Source organism: Arvicola amphibius, chromosome 6 (assembly GCF_903992535.2).
Source record: "Arvicola amphibius chromosome 6, mArvAmp1.2, whole genome shotgun sequence".
Classification (NCBI taxonomy): Eukaryota; Metazoa; Chordata; class Mammalia; order Rodentia; family Cricetidae; genus Arvicola; species Arvicola amphibius.
The window spans coordinates 129,253,515-129,275,532 of record NC_052052.2 but is presented as its reverse complement, the minus strand read 5'-3'; the positions used below and the strand labels follow the sequence as shown (position 1 = coordinate 129,275,532).

The 22,018-nt window shown below is 42.3% G+C and overlaps 1 protein-coding gene across 1 annotated transcript in view; it reads left to right on the top strand.

Annotated features, from left to right (window-relative positions):
- The first annotated feature begins 20,274 nt into the window (after window positions 1-20,274).
- Cdkal1 (CDK5 regulatory subunit associated protein 1 like 1) overlaps window positions 20,275-22,018 on the top strand; it is a 511,294-nt gene continuing 509,550 nt past the window's right edge. The window contains 2 exon segments of the mRNA XM_038335499.1: window positions 20,275-20,379; window positions 20,971-21,014. The gene's annotated coding sequence lies outside the window, so the exon portion shown is untranslated.

The window sequence follows — 22,018 nt, the reverse complement described above, 5'->3', positions numbered from 1 at the left end:
GTGGCTCTCCAAACTTCAAGGTGCAGGATTGGTTATATACAAGTTCTAGGCCAGCCAGGGATACACAGTGAGACTTTTTAAAAAAACAAAAAGAAAAACAAAAACCAAAAATGGGGAGGGGGGCAGGGAAGGAGAGGAATACGAAGGAGAGGAATCGGAGAGAGGGGGGGTGTGTACCGGCGGTCGGAGGAGTTTAGGAAATAACCAAAATAGTCCCTTTTATAATAAATCAGTTTTAATAAAAGGGGAATAGGGTAACTTACAGAACCAAGGTCACAGCGGAGCAGAAGGTAACGCGGGGGGGATAGCAAACAAGAGCTCCTTCCGGCGCCCCGATCCTTTTTAAGGAGTTATCCTCACTCCCCTGGGGCAGCCACACGCCCCTGAATGCAGGGATTGGGCCAGCCGGACCACAACGGGGTGGGGGGGGGGATACGAAAAACATGCAAATCATGACAGGACTTTGAGGTCACGCTAAGGAGACAAGGCTTTCTGTAAAGGCAGTGGGATGCTTTTCACTGGGGTGGGGACATTGACACTGACTGTCGTATTTGTTGTTGAGGACTGGTCAATAGCTACAGTGTGAAAAGCAGTTCTGAAGCAATGAAGTTCTGGGCAGGAATTTTGGGCAAATTTATTATTAAATAGTGCGTGTGGATGTCAATGGCAACCTGAGCTACAGCAGGAGAGGAAGCTGGTTGAAAGAATCTGAAAAATACGTATTCCGTGGAATCATTCCAACCCCTTTGTGAAGATCAGAGAGTAAAATCAGTTGAGAGTGCTGTCTGGGTGGCTGGAGTTTGACTATCTGAATTGTTACTTTAATGAATTTGAAAGGGGTTAAAAGCAGATTTGGCTGATGTTAAAATACAAAACGGAGGACCTTAGTGCTGGCTTGGCGGGTAAAGACATTGGCACTTAGCCTGACAACCTGAATTCAATGCCCAGTACTCACAAGGTAGGAGGAAAGCTGTCTCATACAAGCTGTCCCTTTGACCTCTACATGCATGCCCTAGCATGTGTGGCCCCCCACACAATAAATAAATACTGGGGTAAGAGAGATGGCTCTATATGCATGTCTTAGCATGTGTGCCCACATACATACAATAAATAAACACTGGGTTAGAGAGATGGCTCTACATGCATGCCTTAGCATGTGTGCCCCCACACACAATAAATAAATTACTGGGGTTAGAGAGACGGCTCTATATGCACATCTTAGCATGTGTGCCCACCACATACAATAAATAACATACTGGGTTAGAGAGCTGGCTCATTGATTAAAAGCACATACTGGCCCGGGCGGTGGTGGCGCACGCCTTTAATCCAGCACTCGGGAGGCAGAGGCAGGCGGATCTCTGTGAGTTCGAGGACCAGCCTGGGTCTACAAGAGCTAGTTCCAGGACAGGCTCTAAGCTGCAGAGAAACCCTGTCTCGAAAAACCAAAAAAAAATAATAAAATAAAAAAATAAAAGCACATACTGCTCTTGATTGATTGAGAGCACATACAGCCTTGCAGAGCACTGAGGTCCTTTCCAAGCACCTATATCAGGGGCTCCTCCAGTTCCAGGAGCTCCAATGCCCTCCCTTGGGTCTCCATGGGCACACGACTGCACCCCCACATACACAAACACAACCCACGGGCACACATAATTAAATATAAAAGTAAGGTCTGGCTTGGTGGCACACACCTTTAATTCTAAGTGCTCAGGAGGCAAAAGCAGGCCAGTTTGAGGCCAGCCTGGTCAACATAGCAAATTCCAGGACAGCCAGGGGTTTCAGAGAGATCCTGTCTCAAGGTAAAAGAAATAGAGTCTGACTTTTTAAATATTAGAATTCATTTTATTTAGTGCTATGAAATTTTTGCAGAAATAACTTGCCCAAGTACACAGACAACCCAAAATCAAGTTATAGTTATCACAGCAAATCACCCAGTAGAGTTTCTTGCAGTGTTGTGGGTGGTCTGTTGCTGCATAACAAGACCCCCAAAATGTATTGTTTTAAGACAGTAGTGAGTCTTTAGACACCCGTACAGTTTCTGCAGGTCAGAAATGGGGTATCAGCTTTTCTAGGTGGTGCTGGCTTGAGTAGCCTGTGAGATGGGCTGTCATGTTCTGCAAAAATGATGATTATACAAATGTAGGCCTGGGGTTGAAAGACTGACCAAAGCTGACAACTCCCATGTATGGCCAAACCTGCTGGACGAGGCCTTGGTTCTGCTGCATGTGGACCCCTTCAAAGGGCTCTTTTAGTGTCCTCATGAACATGGCTGATGACTTCTTCAGAACAAGTAATCCAAAAAGAGAGTATCTCGAAAGCCATATGTCCCTTATACTGTAACCCCTTGTGTGATTTGATGAGAATGATCCCCATAGGCTCATATATTTGAACGTTTGGTCCTAGCTGGTGAGATATTAGGAAGAATTTGGATGTGTGGACCCTGTTGGAGGAAGTGTGTCCCTGGGGGTTGGCTTTGAGGTTTCAGAGGCCCACTCCAGGCCCAGACTCGCTCTTTTCTCTGCCCCAAACTACAGAGATCAAATGTGAGCTCTCAGCTGCTGCTCCAGCACCATGCCTTCCTGCCTGCTGCCATGGTTCTCACCATGAGTGCTCATGGACTAACCACCCTGTAAGCAAGCACCCAACTGAATGTTTCCTCTTATAATTCCTTGGTTATGCTGTCTCTTTAGAAACAATTAACAGTAACTAAGACAACCCCTAAATTGTATACTGATATTTCTTTAATATCCCATATAGTGATTTAAAGTCAGACACATTCAGCATGGAATACACAAGTTAAGGTACCCATCTTCTTGGGTACCAACTGACCAATAGTTCTAGTTTCATTCTGTTGTGATAAGACACTCTGACCACCAAGTGGTGGTGACACACGCCTTTAATTCCAGTACTCAGGGAGGCAGAGGCAGGTGATCTCTGTGACTTCAAGGCCATCCTGGTCTACAAAGGGAGCTCCAGACAGCCCGAACTGTTACACAGAGAAACCCTTCGTTGAAAAAGAAGGATTTATTTACCTTACACTTGAGGGTCAGAGTCCAGCACTGATGGAAGCTGGGGAAGGAAAAGCACTGCTTACTCACTTGCTCACTCATGCGCATGTTCAGCTAACCTGATACCAGCCCAGACCAGCTATCCAGATCGGTCCACAGTAGGCTGGACCTTCTACATCCATCAGGAGTCAAGATGACTAGTCCTCAGTGGCATGCACGTGGAGTACCTTACAACCATTGAGTATTTCATTTTTGGTTTGTTGAGACAGGCTGACCTGAACTTGCGGTGTAGACCACTAAAGCCTTGAATTCACAAATACCTGCTTCTGCCTCCCAAAGGCTGGAACTAACAGTGTTTGCCACCATGCCTGACATCTAAGACCTTTTTTCCTGTCAGGTTGACAGTTCACACAATCTGACCACGTGGTTCTGAGTCAGGGGACCTTCTGATATGCGCTCTAGCTCTGAGCCCATCTGACTTTACCCATAGATAGCATAGATAAAGTTTTGGAGACAAGTGTGCCCTACATACCCTTAAGGCTATTCTTTATTAATATTCTGTCAGGCCACCTCCAGTCAGTGTTACAGTAAGCATCAGGATATTTGATAATATGATCCCTGACAAGTTCCCTGAGGGTAATAAGTATCTCTTGCTGGGGAAGAGCACAGAAGACCCAGTCTTCTGATCTTTACTGACTTTTGCATTTTAGCTTACGCCAATCTCCTTGTTCATACAGTCCTTTCTTACTAGTCCATTCTTTCCCCATCTCTCATCTCAGAACTTGTAAATTTCTGTTTCTGGAATGCCTTTTCTCTAGGTCCTCTTGCTCTCCATCCTTACCCCACCCCTTAACCCCTACCCTCCCTAACCCTTCCCCTGCCTGCTTCTTATCCCAGGCGTCTGCTTAAACATCAACACCCCAGAGAGAATGTCACTGCTTTCTTGGGGCTCAAACAGAGCAATGGTCACTCATAATTGAGGGCCCTGAGCTATGTCTCTCAAAGATGCATGTTATCGTCAAGGGAAAGAATCCAGCAGAACTAACATGGAGGAAGAAAGGCCCTGTTCCTTCTGTTGTGAACAATACTGATAAAGATATTGCTAGTCGGTTGGTATTTTGATGTCAGTTGTAACTTTGTCCTCAACTCCTTCAAGACTGAGCTTGCATAAAAATACTAGTGAATAAATAAAAGGGACTTTTCTGACAATGTCAAGGGAAAAATGAGAAAACACAACAAAAAAATTCCCTTGGTGTGTCATTTTTCAAAGCCTCTTTCTTTCTGCTCTGACATAGGAATATTTTATTCAGTGTTATGCCGGTAAATGTTGACTAATTCTTCGTGGGCAGGGTGAAATTTGATTTGCAGAGCTGCAGATTTTATGGTCTCTAACTACAGGGCTGGGAAATCATGCCAGTCTTCAGCCTAGAGAACCATGGGAACCGCTCAGGAACACCCTGCAGCTCCTTCCAAGCCCACTCCCATGGGGTTTCTTCCTCACAGACTTGCCCACTCTTCTAGTTAGACTGATCAAATTTTGCATGTGCAAACTCTGTTCAATTCCCTGAAAAATAAAGAGAATTCAGCCTTCCCAGAACATATTTTCATAGGAGAATTTGCCTCTTGGTATCCTAGTCTCAAGGAATACACCAAGCACGTCTTCCTATTTCCTCTGTTAGATCATGGAAGGAATTTAAGAAAGTGATGTTTCTTCTCTCTCCTTACACCTATGCTGTCTGTATTAGCTACTTTTCTTTTGCTCAGACAAAACACCATGACCAAGGCAACTGATGCAAGGAAGAGTTTATGTGGGCATCTAGTTCCAGAGGGTTAGAGTTATCATGTGGGGAAGCATGGCAGCAAGCCGCAGTCATGGCGGCTGGTGCAGGGTGTTGAGAGATCATGTCTTAAATAGAAAACATGGAACAAAGACAGTGAACTGGAAAAGGCACAAGGTTACTAATCTCAAAGGCTGCCACCTGTGACATGTTTATTGCACCAAGGCTGCACCTCCTAAACTACCCCAAACAACATTTCCCACTGGGGACCAAATATTCAAATACCAGAGCCTATGGGGACATTTCCATTTGACCCACAACACTTATCAGATGGTGTTATTGGGATATTTAATGCCTCACCTTTTCAAGTAGGAAAATGAAATTTACAGAGTTCAAGTGTGTTGGCCAAACTCATGGAATTAGACAGTGGCTTTCCTAGGACTTGAAGCCTCATCTGTTGCAAGCCTAGTCTATTAATCTTTACTTTGCATCACAGGAGACCAAGTGACAATCACTGACATAGAAGAAGCCTTCCCAGGATGCTGCTGAAGAGGTGCAGTATTAACCTTGGGGCATACTTAGGAGAGCAGATTGTGCATAAGGAAATGAAGAAAATGTCTTTAATGTCTACACATGAAACATGAAGCCAGGCGAAGCAACAGAAACAGGACACAGGTCGTGTTAGGCAAAGACTCATTCAAGGACCACTCTGGCAGTAATCACTGACGTCTATAAAGCTTGAGTGTGCACCCCTATCCTGTGGTACCTTTAGAAAAATCAGTTCTGTGATATAAAGTAATTGCATGGATGGCCAGCTGTCCTTTGACTTTCTGTTATGATGGTATTTGGGAAGCCAAATCACCACAACTTTATTGCAGCAGAATAGCATAGACAATATTTCATATGCATTATAAAAACAGGCTATGTAATTCACTTAATTAACTCAATATAATTTGATTCTATATTTGACAACACCAAGACTTTTTATACAATACTTTATCCACTCAGTTTCTTCTTATTGACATTGGAGAATTAAAATCTCAGCATAATTTTGATTCTTAAATTGTCCCCATTTCTAATACATATTCACCAAAGCTTGGCATTTGGGTCACATTTCTCTTTTTCTAACTTTTGCCATTTTCCTAAGCAAATTATACATCACACCTTTTTTTTAAAAAAAAAAAAGATTATTTGTGTGTCTGTGTGTGGGGGTCTCCAGGAAAACCAGAAGAAAGAGTCAGATCCCTTGGAGCTAGAGACTGTGAGCTGCCCCTCATGGGGGCTGGGAATCAAATCCAGGTCCCCCAAAAGAACAGCAAGTGAGTTATTTTCCCCACCCTCTGCATTCCATTTCTTAGTCCCGAAGGGCCTTGATCTATATAATTATCCACTCCCTTAGCAGCCCCTGTGCCAGCCACATCCTGTATCTTTAATTTTTTTTAATTGTTTGTTTTTTGTTTTTTTTGGTCCGGCGGAGGGGGGGAGAGGAAAAAAGGGCAAGAGAAGAAAAGAAGAAGAAAAGGGAAAGAAAAGAAGAGAAAACAGGAACGAAAAGAGGAGAAAAAGGACAAGAAACGAAACGGAAAACAAGGAAGACTACCTCCCTCCCATTCTCGAGGCCAAGGAGCCATCAGGGTTCCCTACTCTATGCTAAGACCAAGGTCCTCCAACTCCCCCAAGTCCAGGAAGGTGATCGACCAAGCTGAGAAGGCTCCACAGAGCCCGTCCATGCAGAAGAATCAGAGCCCAGCGCCATTGTCCTTGCTTCTCAGTCAGCCCCCGCTGTTGGCCACATTCAGAGAGACGGGTTTGGTCGCATGATCCATCAGTCCCATTCCAACTGGAGTTGGTGATCTCCCATTAGTTCTGTCCCACCGTCTCATGAGTGAACGCACCCCTCACGTTCCTGACTTTCTTTCTCATGTTCTCTCTCCTTCTGCTCCTCATCAGGACCTTGGGAGCTCAGTCCAGTGCTCCAATGTGGGGCTCAGTCATTTTCTTCATCTATCGCCAGATGGAGGTTCCTTCACGGTCCTGACTTTCTTTCTCATGTTCTCTCTCCTTCTGCTCCTCCTCAGGACCTTGGGAGCTCAGTCCGGTGCTCCAATGTGGGGCTCTGTCATTTTCTTCATCTATCGTCAGGTGGAGGTTCTATGGTGATATGCAAGAAATTCATCAGTATGGCTATAGGAACTGGCCTTTTCAGGCTCCCTCCTCAGCTGCCCAAGGAACTAACTGGGGGCGTCTCCCTGGAAACCTGGGAACCCCTCTAGGGTCAAGTCTCTTGACAACCCTCAGGGGCTCCTTAAATTAAGATATATGCTTCCCTGCTCCCATTTCCACCCTTCCTGTATCCCAAGCATCCTATTCATCCTGTATCTTGTTAGAAGGTGACAGCTCATTCTCTGAACCATCTCCTATCCTTCCTCTAAATACCCATGTCACCAACTCATTTGTCCAGCCTCCTCCTTAATACTGCCCCTTCTTTCAGTTGGACATCTCCCATTTGCTGTTCTCTTGTTTCTCAATGCAGCTTGACCGTTCTTTGCAGAAATCTCAAGGACAGAGCACACCATAGAAGGCAGGCAGAGTTTATCATGAAGTAAAGAAAAAAAGTGCCCTAAGGTGGGTGGGGCAGCACACGCCTTTAAACCTCATCACTTGGGAGTCAGAGGTGGGAAGATCTCTGATATCGAGGTTAGTCAGATTTAGAGAGCAAGTTTCAGGACAACCAGAGAAATCCTGCCTCAAAAATCTAATGATGATGATGACAATGATGATGACGATGATAACAAGAACAACAACAATAATAAAAGTGTCCAGAGGCCAAAAAGGAAAACACAGAGTGAGAGTGGCCACTGGCCAGAGAGCCTGTTGTACCAACTTAGGTTTTTAGTTGGGTTTATACTATTTCTTAACATTGCTGGACCAGATAGCTTCCTGGAGGGTAATTTTCTGTCCAGATGACTGACAGGTCCTTTCGGATTAACTCTCAAGGAAGGGGAATGATGGCATGTCTCTTCTTTTCCAGAAAGCTTCCAGCTAGATAGCAATCTTCTGACCCTTTAGAAAGTTTAGAATATCCTGTCAGGGATATCCACCCAACCCAGCATTTCCTTTCAGATCTCATTCTTTGGGGTCTTGCTGTCACAGGCACAGGTATCTAGTTATAAGTTGCAACCTCTATGACCTTCATGATCTCTGGTATCTCTCCATCAACTTAGTGGTCTCTTTGGTCTCTTTCATCCGCTGTTTTTCAGCTCTCTTTGTCCTCAGCACATCTGTCAACCTTCTCTGCTGGCAACGCCACAGGCAGCACAGTCACTTGTCAGTAAATACCGTCGACAGGGAAACCCACTGGATGACGCTAGCTTTAAGAAAGGAAATGGCTGACCCGACTTGACGACAGGTCTGCTCTAGACTGATCAAGAGAACTGGGGAACACTGTCATAGTTTACTCAATGGGACCTAGAGACTCTTAGCTGTTAGCATGTTCTTATCCATGGGCCTATTGCAAGGAAGGCTAAGGTATGCTGAAGGTGCCAGCCACGGACATATGTCACCACGAGATCCACCACAGTGGCCCGGGATTATTAGGCTCTGATTGAACTTGCTTAGTCACATCCTCACTGAGGCTGAGGTAGCTCAGGCTGGCCTGGCTCAAACAAAATTAGTGCAGGTATCATGAGTGAGCTATGCAGAAGCATAGACAAACGTACTTGCATCTTTTCACAGTATCATAATTTGTTGAATAATAATAAATTCACAAGGCTTAGTGTCTTAGTTAGGATATATTGCTGTGAAGAGACACCATGAACATGGCAGCTTTTATAAAGGAAAACAATTAATTGGAACTGGCTTACAGTTTCAGAGGTTTAGTCCGTTATCTTCATGGTGGGACATGTAGGCATGCAGGCAGACTTGGTGCTGGAGAAGGAGCTGAGAATACTGTATTTTAGTCCTCAGGCATCAGGAAGAGAGCTAAGATGCACTTTTTTCAGCAAGGCCACACCCCCTCCTACAAGGCCACACCTCCCAACAGTACCACCCTGTATGAATCTATCTGGGTCATTTTATTTCAAACCACCACACTTAGTCATTCCAATAACAGGAATTTGTAATAAAATTTACCTACTTTCGTAGTTTGGCCAATGTAAAAGGAAGTTCTTTATTCCAGTCTTCTTTTTTTTTTTTTTTTCCAATATAGGGTTTCTCTGTGTAGCCCTGGCTGTCCTTTAACTCATCCTGTAGACCAGGTTGGCCTTGAACTCACAAACATCCACCTGCCTCTACCTCCCTAGTGCTGGAATGAAAGGTGTGAGCCACCACCGCCTCGCTTTTATTCCAGTCTTAGTTAGTAGTATTCTCTCTCCTATCACATATCACATAGTATCTAGTGAATATGTCTCTATATTAGCATACATGTTTATAGCGTATGGGAAGAATACAAGTAAAAGAAGATGCGTTCAGAAGGGGCTGAGAAAGACTGTGTAGAAAAGATAATGAGGCAGACCAATGCCAGGTGGAAGCTGTTAGTAAAAACTGCCGGTGGAGATGAAGGAGTCAGGCTTGAGAGCCAAGCTGCAGAATTCAGCTGTTAAGTGAAAAAGGCGAACCAGGCTGGAGCAGGAAACAGTTGGTCAGGTCCAGAAGGGTGAATAGGTGGAGGGGTAGATAGTCAAGTAGGTTGTATCCATAGCAGGAGCTGACACAAGTCAGAGGGTCACGGGGCCTTGACATATACACACTAGGTATTATCTGATAGGTTGGCGTGGCATCATGCCATCGCAGTGTTAAGGTTTGTGTCGCTTTATGGGGTCCAAAAGAGCGAGTTAACCCCTTCTTCTAACTGATGTGTTCCATAAATTCGTGGGTCTCGTTCTCTTGACAGGATTTTAATATGCCTGTGTGACCCCAGTTTTAATTCTTTCCAGTGAACTTAGAGGGTAGCTTCCTTTCTAGTCCCGGGAACTAGTCAATGATCAGCCTGGGCCAGAAGTGTAGTGCCTGCTGCATGATGCTCTTCCTTGATTCGCTCAGGGGCTGCAGGGTTCATTTGCCTCAAAATGGAGCCCAAAGCCTCTTCTAAGAGAAGGTCTCCCAGAGCAAAGGACAGCCTTAAAAACCACTGCTCCTAAGAAGTATGGAATAACTTAGGATAGAGTATAGCCTGACCTCAGTAGTTGGCCACAACAGGTTCTTTTCTATAAGAAAAAAAAATATTTACTCTCTGACACAGTTGCTCAATGATAGACAAATAAGGAAAATGAAATAGTAGTATATTATTTGTGTTTTAATAAATAAAGCCTGTCTGAAGATCAGAGGGCAATGCAGCCAACTACTAGAGAGACCTTTTACCTTTACCAAATCTTCAGACCGAATGGTCGAGATCCTGTCTCTACGAATCCTCAGACTCCACACTCCACTGAGTTCCTGTCTCTTCCTGTTTATTTTCCTCTCTCTGCCCAGCCATATCATTCCTGTCTCCACCTCCCTAGTGCTGGGATTAAAGGTATTGTGACTCCCAAGAACAGGGATTAAAGGTGTGAACCACCACCCTTGGATCTGTTTCTGGATCAATCTTATGTAGCCCAGAGTAGCCTTGAACTCACAGAGATCCGTCTGCCTCTGTCCCCGAGTCCTGGGATTAAGGCGCGTGCCTCTACTCTATGACCTGTATGGCTGACTAGTATGACTGCTTTGCTCTCTGATCTTCAGGCAAGCTTCATTTATTAAAACACAAACAATATGCCACTATAGGTAGTCAATTATTGTCCAGTTCTTGTAAATGAGTGTTCGTGGTACCAGGCTGTGGGAGAGTGCATCCTTGCCCAATGTTTTTCAGTACTTTATTTGAAGTTTTAAAAAAGGATCTTAGGATATGGAAAACATATTTTATTGCTAACTATTAAACATTCCCCCCCCCAATTAAATGTAAAGGCCTTTGGATTTTTTGATTAACCCCTATAGTTTTCGTTCAATTAAAATTATTTTATCATTTTATATGAACACAGGATGTTTTGTTTTGTCTATAAACCACGAGCATGCAGTATGTGCATTCTGTGCAGTAGTCTGAAGACAGCATTGGATCCCTTGGAACTGGAGTATCAGACAGCAAGTCGATGCTTTTACCTCTGAGCCATCTCTTTAGTCCCCATTAATAAAACTGGAATTTACTGGAAGCAAAACTACCCCCAAACTTGATTTGTTTTTGTATGTAATTATAAGATAACTCTTTATGAAGATATCCATTAGTTTATTTAATTGACTCTTGATAATCTTGGCTAATGTAGGAAAACCTGTGGAGATATGGGCCAGCAGTGTCTAGCCATGACTGCTCTTCTAGAGGACCCAGATTTGATTCCCAGTATCCACATGATGCCTCACAAACCTCTGTAAGTCCAGTTCCAGGGGATCCCTTGCCCTCTTCTGGCCTACTTGGGCATCAGGTGCATATGTGGTGTACATACATACATGTAGACAGACACTCGTGCACATAAATTAAAATCTTTAAACATATGACTAAATGTTACTGATAGTTACCTGTAATACAAACAAATATATGTCTTGAAAATAGATGTCTGGGCCACTGGGCTGGCTCAGCTGCTTAAGGCCCCTTCCACTAAGTCCCAGGACCTGTATTTGATCCCTGGGACACACATAGTGGAAGGGGAGAACTGCCTCCTGGAAGTGGTCTCTGTGGCATGTGTGTGCACACAAAACCAATAAACTGAAAGTTAACGACAATTTTTTTTTTTAAAAAAATAGTCTCTGCAACAATTCACTGAGTTCCTTTTACTAACCGTTTTTCTCTACCTCCTTACTAACATTTGAGAATTTATACTGGGAAATATGAGAGCCTGACTTTAAAACAAAAGACCTTTTGTTCGCTCTTTTCTTTTGCCCTCCTTGCTTTTCCTTTTGATCTTTGCTCCTAACTCTCCCTGCTGATGGGACAGCCTGGGAGAGGGCCTTGCAGATGTTTAGAATAAGTAAATGAGCCGAAATGGAATACTTCCGCGGCCCTTTCTGTCTGGAGGTTCAGGGAGTGCATTCTCATGAAGCCAGCTGCTAGCAGCTTGTTCTGTTCTCTGAGAAAGGCCTCCTCACCAGCAAGACCCTCTCTGGCTTGTTTTTTTTTTTTTTTTTTTTTTTTTTTTTTTAATTTCGCTATGCATTCTAAGACTTGCTTGGTGGAATTGTAAGTCTTAATTTTGCCTACAGAGTCAGTGTTTGTAAAGTTTGTGTGTTGGGGGGGCATCAAACCAGTGAGAAATGTAACACTAGTATGTAGTGAGAGGGCAAGCAGGCCTGCTTTTCGTCACAAACTGTATTCATTTAAACACTGCCTGGCCCATTAGCTCTAGCCTCTTACTGACTAATTCTCACATCTTGCTTAACCCATATTTAGTAATGTGTGTAGCACCATGAGGTGGTAGCTTACCGGGAAAGATTCAGCATGTCTGACCTGGCAGCTGGCTTCATGGCGACTGCTTGAGGTGGTTGCCTCACTTCCCTTCTTCCCAGCATTCTGTTCTGTCTACTCCACCTATCTAAATCCTGCCCTATCAAAAAGCCAAGGCAGTTTCTTTATTAACCAATGAGAGTCCTCCATCTCTAGTAGATGTGTAAATGTGGGGTGTGCAAGTGTGTCTGTGTGTATTATGTGTCTGTGTCTCTCCACTGTGTGTGTGTGTGTATGTGTGTGTGTGTGTATGTGTCTGTGTATGTGTATTTGTTCTCCCATCAAACAAAAGGTATGAATGCCTTATGGTTACAAAAGTAAATGGGCTTAAAATTTTTTTATTTTCTCTTTCCACACCTTCCTGGCCATGACCAACCAACCACATTCTGGAGCTTGCCACAGAAATACATTTCCAGTAAAATATTTTAGCTGACCATTGATAGTCATGCTAACACCTTACTAGGAAGCTTTGGTATTTTTCTGTTTGATATAATTTAAAAATCTTTGGTTGTTGCTTTAAAAACATTTTTAAGCTTAAAATTTAAAATAGCATACATCAAATGTTTGTTTCTGTTTTTTGAGATAGGGCCTCTTGTACTCAGGCTAGCCTCAAACTTCTATGTAGCTGAGCATGACCTTGAACTCCTATACCTCTGGAGTGCTTGGATTTAGACCTTTATATCATGTTCTTCCTGACCTGTTTACAGTGTGTGCAATCTGGGGCCTCCCTTGTGCTGGACAAACACTCTACCAATTATCAACTTAGCTACATTTTCAGCCTGTTTTTAAATTTTAAAATTTTAGCTTTTTGCTTGTTTTATCTATCTATCTATCTATCTATCTATCTATCTATCTATCTATCTATCTATCTATCTATCATCTGTTTATTTGGTTTTTCGAGACAGGGTTTCTCTGTGTAGCTTTGGAACCTGTCCGATCTATATACCAAGCCAGCTTTGAACATGTAGAGATTCGCCTGCCTTTCCCTCTGAATGCTGGAATTAAAGGTATGCGCCACCACCGCCCAGCTCTTTTGTTTATTTTTGAGAAAGGATCTCACTACGTAGCTTGGCTGGCCTGGAATTCATTATGTAAACTCACAGAGATCCACCTGTCTCTGCCTCATAAGTGCTGGGATTAAAGGCGGGTGTCACCACTCCTGATCCTTGTATTTATTTTTAAAATAACTTTTGTGTATTCTTTAAATATTTATATCTAAAGAAATAACTCCAAAAGACCCCCTCTCTCTGCTATACTATCACCTTCCCATTTCCAGGAAGCTTAGCATTTAAGTAAGCTCTTGTTTATCTTGACTTCAACTCAGTACTTCTTTGGGAACACACCTCTCCCACTGCCAAGGTCCCAGCTCCGTGCTGCTCGTTGGCGTCCTGTCTTCAGTTAGCATCCCTTGTCACCCTTTAATTTCCTCTGTTCAGAATTTACTCTCATCGCTGCACCAAAAGCTGCCCTTCCAAGTTGTTCAGCCTGATGGTTCATTCTCAGCGTTTGTCTTACTACAACTTCAGCATCATTTAACACAGCCTACCATTCCAGTCTCTGCTCTCTCGCTTGCCTTCCAGGACACCAATCTCGTTTTTCTTCTTTTCCATTGGTTTTTATTTCTCACTATGCTTTTCTAGTTCTTCCTCTTCTCCCCCATCTCCATATTAGCATGCTTCGGGCTCACCCCATGGGTGCTCATATTCAGTCTTGGCTTTGTATATTACCTGCGTGCCAATCACCCCCAACTTCTCAAAACTTTAGGAACATAAATTCAGTTGCTAGGTCAAGGATGCGCATGGATGTCTAACAGACACTTCAGGTTTGCCAGGCTTAGACTGTAGCTTCTGGAGCAATAATACCTAGAAACAATAGCATACTTCTGCTCATATCATTATTTATATTTTGAAATATTTGTTTATTTACTTAATTTTAGTTATATGTTATCTGTATGAGCATGTATAAATTTATATGTATATGTGAATGCAGTAGTTCAAAAGGGCCAGGAAAGAGGACATTAGATCCCCTGGAACTGGAATTCCAGGCAGTTCTAACAGTTTCTATATGGATGCTGGGAACTGAACCTGGGTCCTCTGCAAGAGCAGTAAATGTTTGCAACCGCTGAGCCATCTAGCATCTTGCCTGTTCGTTCTTTCACTCTCTCTCTCTCTCTCTCTCTCTCTCTCTCTCTCTCTCTCTCTCTCTCTCTCTCTCTCTCTGTGTGTGTGTGTGTGTGTGTGTGTCATGTGACCCAGGATAGCTTCATACTTGCTATGTAGCTTTTGCTCCATCTACCAAGTTCTGGGACTGTAGATGTATTCCACAATGTCTGGCTTCCTATCTTTGTTTCTAAATATCATTTTAAACTGACAGGAACTATAGTTCTATGGAGAATAGATAGATTGCAAGGACTGGCCAGAGAAAGTACATCAGAGCTTGGGACATACTGCAGTAACACACACAAAAAGCATGTATGTATAGTTGAAAGGCAGACATGTCCGAAGAACACTGAAGGCAACCCACGGCTATGGCCAAATTTTGGATAATTTGAACAACAAAGTAATAGTAACAATGGGTTAGAAGCTATAATGTAAGTTGAACACTGTGCATCCATACCAATATAAATAATTGAATGGAAAAATGAGACGGGAAAGCCCATTCGATAATATAAGTAGAAGGAATGATAGAAATGGAAAGTCCCCATTTGGCAAACACCACAGTGATAATTGTTCCCTGCAGGGTCGTTTAGAGATGCTGCAATTAGAGGCAGCAACATGCTCTGAAACAAGATGCTTCTGTAATCTCAGCATGTCTTCCCTCACTGAAAACAGAGGGAAGAAGAGTCCTTTTACAGTGGTTAGACCAAGTGTTCGAAGTACGTCCTTGTTAATGAGATGCTTCATATGCGTCTGTTGAGATCGGCCAAGGGGAACAGACAACATTTCTCTCCTGGTGTTCTTGCCCCAAGTCCAGTGCTAAAATATAGCTGTGCCATGTGCACATATCTTTACTTCTAGCACACGTGGATCTCTCTGAGTTACGGGCCAGCCAAGGCTACACAGTGAGGCCCTGTCTCAAAACAAAACAAAATATACAGAAAACAAACAAACAAACAAACAAACAAAACCCACGATGTAGCTGTGAAAACATCAGTGGACTCAAGTTGACGGACATTTTACAAAACAACTGCACCCGTCTTCTTTCAAAGTATCAAGCTTAGGGAAGATAAGAAAATCAAGACTTTCCCAGGGTTGCTGCAGTTAGAATGGTGTCATGTTCATGGTAGTTTCCTGGCTCTGATCACTGTTCTTTGGTCCAATGAAGCATTATTATCTGGGGATGAAGATTTGTATATGTATCAATTACAATATTTTGGCAACTTTGAAGAAGTTTGAAATTAGCTGGGTTTGATGTGAACGCCTTTAATCTAGAACTTGATAGGCAGAGGGAGGTAAATCGCTATGACTTTGAGGTCAGCCTGGTCTTACATGGCAAGTTCCAGAACACCCAGGATATAAAGAGAAACCTTGTCTCAAAAAGAAAAAGGAGTTTGAAATGTTTCCAGGTAAAAAGTTTAAAAAATTAATATAACCTCTTGGGAGGGAAAAGTGGTGAGGGTGTATGAGAAGAGCTGTTTGGTATGGGAGGGAGTCTGGGGTAGATTTTATCAAAACAGAGAATGGTATTGCTTGTATGAATGAAATTCTCAAACAGTAACTAAAAATTACTTTAGAGCTGGGCAGTGGTGCAGGCCTTTAATCCCAGCACTCAGGAAGCAGAGGCAGGTGGATCTCTCTGAGTTCGAAGCCAGCCTGGTCTACAAGAGCTAGTTCTAGGACAGGCTCCAAAGTTACAGAGAAACCCTTCCTTGAAAAACAAAACAAAAAAAGTAACTTTATCCCATTTAAAGAGAACAAGGATTTTCTATTAACTCTCCATTCAAATGTCATTAATATTTAGTAGAAAGGCTAACACATTTATTACATTTCTTAATGTATATGTCTGAGCACTTGTTATGAAACAACTTATCAATTGTTGGAGGGGGGGTGGAAGGTAGATGTGACTCTGTATTCTTTATCTTTCTTTTCTTCTCCCATATTTTTCTTTATCTGTAGCTTTTTCTTCCCCTTATTTTTCTGTTCATGGAAATGTCATTCTTCTCCCTGGCAGGCTTTGAACTCACTGTGTAGACCAGGCTGGCCTGAACTCACAAGATTACCAGCCTCTGCCTTGAAGTGCTGGGATTAAAGGTGGACTCAGGAAAATCCTTTTTCTTTTAGCTTCTTTAAAGGCTTCTTTCAACCTCTTTAAAATCTCAAGTCCTGGGCTAGCAAGATTGGCTCAGTTGGTAATGGTGTTTGCAGCATATGCCTGGAAATTCAATTCCATCCCCAGGACACATGTAAAGATAGAAGCAGAGGAATTGACTCCACAACGTTTCCTAACATGCAAGTCTTTCTCTGTCTGTCTGTCTGTCTGTCTGTCTGTCTCACATACACATGTGCACACAGTAAAAAAAAATCTAAAGCTCTGATTTTGATGCTCCTTAACTCTGATGTCATCCTTATTTGGCTATCTTTGTCTTCCATTATGAATACAGTACAGGCCAGGGACATGCTTTTAATTCTAGCACTAGGAAGGCAGAGGTAGGCAGAGATACAGCTCGTGATTGTGAGGCCAGCCAGGTTTACAGAGTGAGTTACAGGCCAGTCAACGTTATACAATGAAGCATTGCTAAAAAAGGAAGGGAAGGAAGAAAGGAAGAAAGAGAGAGAGTTAGTAATTTTATATCTTGTGTGTGTGTGTGTGTGTGTGTGTGTGTGTGTGTGCGCACGCGTGCTTTCCTGCCATGCCTGTGTAGAGGTCAGGAGTCGGATGTATTTTCCTCTCTTGTTTTGCACTATTTATTTAGGCATCACTAGGGATCTTTGGCTGGACTGAAACTCACTATGTAGACCAGGCTGGCATGGAACTCAGAGATCCCTCTGTCTCTACCTCCCAAATGCTGGATTAAAGCAGAGTGCCACCATGCCTGACTATAGTTATTATGTTTTATCTGTATCTGCTATCCTCTTAAAAAGGAAGGGACTTTCCTATGTTTCATCTCCTGAGAACGCAGACTAGTCCTTAGTGTATTGAATCCTTGCAGTGAAGATTATGTAACTCAGTTCTTGTAAGAACAGATCTACCATTATTATAATTGCTTACAACAGTGGAGAGCCAACCTAAGGTCTTCGACATGCAAGACAAGGGCTCTAACATGGAGCTATATTCCCCACAAAAACAAATGTGTTAGCATTAGGTCTTGCATTAGAAGGATGGAGAAAACATCATGTCTCCCACTAATATTTATAAACCATGAGAATGTTATACAATGTCTGTGAGTTAATATTTTTAATCAATGGGAAACTATAATACAATAAAAATAGTATGTTTTAATATTTGCCTTTTAGAGTAGCATTTGGAAGGTGGAGGCTGGAGGATCAGACAGTTGAGTGCATTCTTGCTACACAGTAGGCTTGGAGCCAGAAGTCTGGGGTAAATGAGAACCTGACTCAATTAATTAAAACCAAAACCAAAGCCAAAACATCATCATCATCATCATCATCAACAACAACAACCACAACAATGGAAAGAACTGTTTTGATTGCAACAGATAAAAATGAATTTGGGTTGTTTTAAGAGAAAAATATAGAGATTAACTTGCACACAAAATTGAATAACTTAGAAATAAATACAGTGCTGGGTATGTGGGGTAGCATTGTCTTTAGAATGTACTGATCTTTTCTTTCTTTGTACCTCACTTATGTTTTCCTTTGAAACAGCCTTGTCATGGGCAGGTTTTTTTTTCACATAATTCATTCATTCATTCATTCATTCACTTTGTGGTAGCCCTGGAAGATTCAGCCTCAGATTCTTGCAGATGACAAAGCCCAGAATTCTGGGCCTGGTGTGGGTTACCTGCTCTACCGCAAGAGACTGTGGTATTCTCATTGTTCTGACTAGCATTCCAGGCCACTTGTATAGTCTCTTAACCACTTGTACTGAGAGTGGGAGAATGGAAAGGGAACATTAATTATGGAATTCAAGCAACTGTATTTATGTGAAATGATAGACCGGAATAGCTGGTGTCAGAAGTACAGCAGTCCGACCCCTAGTGGTTACTTTGTAAGATGACCTTTCAGCATCCCTCTAGGGGGTTTCACATCATCTTGTCTATCATCATTTAAGAACTTCAGTGTCTCTCTCTTACCTTCTGCACTGAAGCACCCATCCACTTGAAGCAGTCTTTCTTTTGACGTTGATATAGCATTCCTTGTGTTTTCTCTTTGTTCCTACAATCACTTTTTCTGTTGGGTCCATCCAATTCTTGAGAAAAAAAACTTCCTTCAAAATTTCCTGTTGATATATGGTTTTCAGCCAGGGTGTTTTTTCTATTCTGTCAATAATTTCTCATATCTGATCTCAGTTCCTGCACCCAACATTGATTCTTGTGTGCTAACCCATCCCCTTGCTGCTTAAGAAACTGGAGCTAGATTTTGAGCATAGGCTGTTGAAAGTCAATATAAGTCATAGCATATTTTCCTGATGCCTGGTGGCTTCTTGAACATCACAAACTAAGAGCACCTACACTTTCCTGTTAACCTAACAGATAGATTAACCTGTCTTGAGCCTGCTACTGTTACGTTTATCTAATTTCTGCATAAAAAATCATATGCATTTCTGTTTTTCTAAGATCAAATTAAATACACTAATTGTTTATTTCGTGAAAAGGTCATTGATTGTTTTAAATTAATTAGTCCAATAGATGATGCTATATTTGTTTCTAAATTTGTATAATTTCTGGATTTCCTCTTTCTTTGTCCATTGAGGGGTAATAAGAACTCACTAACTTGGTTTTATCTGTCACATTCTTTCTTTTCCCTTCAATATTCTCTGTGTACTAATATGAAAAATGAGGGACTGTAGCTTCCGCTCAGCGTTGCAGCGCTTGCTTAGTCCCAATGCATGGACTGTCAAAGCCCCAAGCCAACCAAACTGAAGCCATTCACCCTCCAGCTTCTTTCTGAAGACATAAAAAATTTATTCCATATTTTTCATATCATTTTTTCTTTTTGCTGTATTTGAAATTATGTGTTACTGGTAAAGAAAGTATTACATTTTATTCTTAAGTATTTTTATGAAATTATTAAATGAAACCAGACTGCCTAGGATTAATTGTCTCTGTAGAAGCAGAACTCTAAGCCTAGTGCACCGGGTCACAACTGCAATTTCAGCAGTAGGAGGCAGATGCAGGCCGGAGAATCAAGAGCTTGAGGTAGCCTGGCCTACCTAAGAAAAATTTTTTTTTTTTTTTTTTTTTTTTTAAAAGAAATCAAGGGAAAAAAAAAGAAAAAGAAAAAAAGAACCCCTAAATTTCCTTAAAAGCAGACATCAGTGTTAAATGATTTCTATTCTTATTCAATAGACTAAACATTCCTTGTCTATTCTTTTCTAAAGAAATGGAGGGAATTAGCTGGGCATGCTTGTGCATGCCTTTAATGCCCACATTTGGGAGGCAGAGGCAAGATGATTTATGTGAGTTCGAGGCCAACCCCGTCCATACAAGGAGTGCCAGGGCAGTCAGGAATACATAGAGGCTGTCTCAAAAGAGATCGAGATCGAGATAGATAGATAGACAGACAGACAGATAGATAAAGGAGTCAAACTGGTAAAAATGTAAAGAAAAGATTTCCTCCCGGAGTAATTACTCTGGGAAGTATTTACATTCTCGAGTTCCTTTTTCTGAACTAGGAATAGTAATAATAAACGGCGAGATGTTCGTGTTAATCTCTTAGCTGTCCGGAACAGATTATAAGAACTCGGCGGAAGTTATTTGGTAAGATATAATGAGAACATGATGACGTAGGAGTGCATTTTTGTCTTTATTTACAGAAAAATTTAACAACAAGTATAAAATTAAAATCCTACGCAAACTTGAAACAATGGCGCGTTTTGACTTCTCCAGGCTACCGTCGCGGAGCATGCGCAAATAAGCCTGGCGGGACACAAGTGTCATGGCGCGCTCCATCTGAAGTCTGTGTAGTTTCCTGACAGTGGCGTGTGGTTTTTCTCTCACTTTGGACAGGTGAGTTTCCGGATTTGTGGATACGAGGGACAACTGTACCGATGCCGAGCGACTGTGGGCCGCGCTGCTTTTTGGGCGGAGTTTCGTTTCCACAGATTTTTCCCCCTACGGCCGATCGCTCGTTTGTTTTCGCAGTTTGAGAAAGATCTGGCGGCTGGGATGGGGACTCGGAGGCTGGAGCGCTGCCCCGAGAGGCCCGTGTGGCCTCGGATGATGATGGCATAGTCAGGGACTTACAGTCCGGCCTAGCCTCGTTTCTTCCCTCACTTTTCTCGGGAATGGACTTGTGCTCGGTGATCAGGCTGAGCAAAAAGAGGGTTTTACACTGAAGTTGGGCAAAGGCGCAGGTGACATGAGCCCCCACCCCCCCTTTCCCGTCCCTGTGCTTAGAAGACTTTCCTGTGTCTTCACGAGAACACTTGTGTCTTACTTGGTGAATTTCACTGAGCTGTGGTGTTAGAGTGCGGGCTAAGCAGTTTTCACTGTGGCCAGATGTGGCCTTTTTTTTTTAAATGTAAATGTAAAGAGGCCTTAGAATGGTCTTGGGAGTTACAGGATACTTGCATTTTCTAATTAATTTTAATTTTCCAGATTCATCTTTCAGGAGGACTTGAGGCCAATTTCTTATCATCAAGGTATTGGTTTATTTTATAAATAGTTTGAGTGATTGAAGATGTCCCATTTCTTAATAATTTCTTAGACTTTTTTTGCATTTCTTCTTTAATCTTTCGTTTTCATTAAGTAGCATGGACATGCGCTCTTCCTTTGCTGTCTGTGACACATCTAATTTTTTTTTGTTTTGAAAGTTGCTTGATCTTTGTTATATCCTAATTCTCTGATATTAAATTTGACTTTTTAAAAAATAATTTATTTTTTATTTTCTATGTATTGGTGTTTTGCCAATATGTATGCCTGTGTGTGGGTGTCAAGTCCTGGAGTTAGAGACAGTTGTGAGCTGCCACATGGGTGCTGGGAATTGAACTCAGGTCTTCTGGAAGAGCAATCAGTGCTCTTAACTACTGAACCATCTCTCCAGCCCAAATATGGCATTCTTGAGGCTTGTTTCTATATCTCTTCTAGCTGGATTATTTGATTTCTTTTAATTTGTGTGTGTGTGTGTGTGTGTGTGTGTGTGTGTGTGACATTGTCTTAATGTCTATTCCTATCTAGCCTGGAGCTATCTGTGTAGACTAAGCCCCCAAGTGCAGATATTAAAGATGTGCAGCACCTTGCCAGGCCTGGTTATTAAGATTTTTTTTTCTTTGCAATGTGATTCACTGCTGTTAACCTGGTTACCTGTCTTTGTGATTCTGGCTGTCCCAGTGAGCTGTATCTTTGTAGGTTTGAATGACCTTTCCCTTATGGCTCATTTTATTTACAGATCTTACGTGCTTACCGGGTACTTATATATCTCCTATGAAAATATGTCTATTCAGATCCCTTTCCCATATTTTAATTTGGGTTGTTTGTAGTTTTGAGTTCTTTATTTACTTTGATACTAGGTCCTTATCATATTATACGACTTGCTGTTTTCTCCTACCGCATGGGCTGTCTTTTCACGTCCTCCATGTTGTTCGTGGAGCATGAAAATTGATTCCCCCCCCCCCCACCCCGAGAACAGGTTTCCCATAACCCAGGT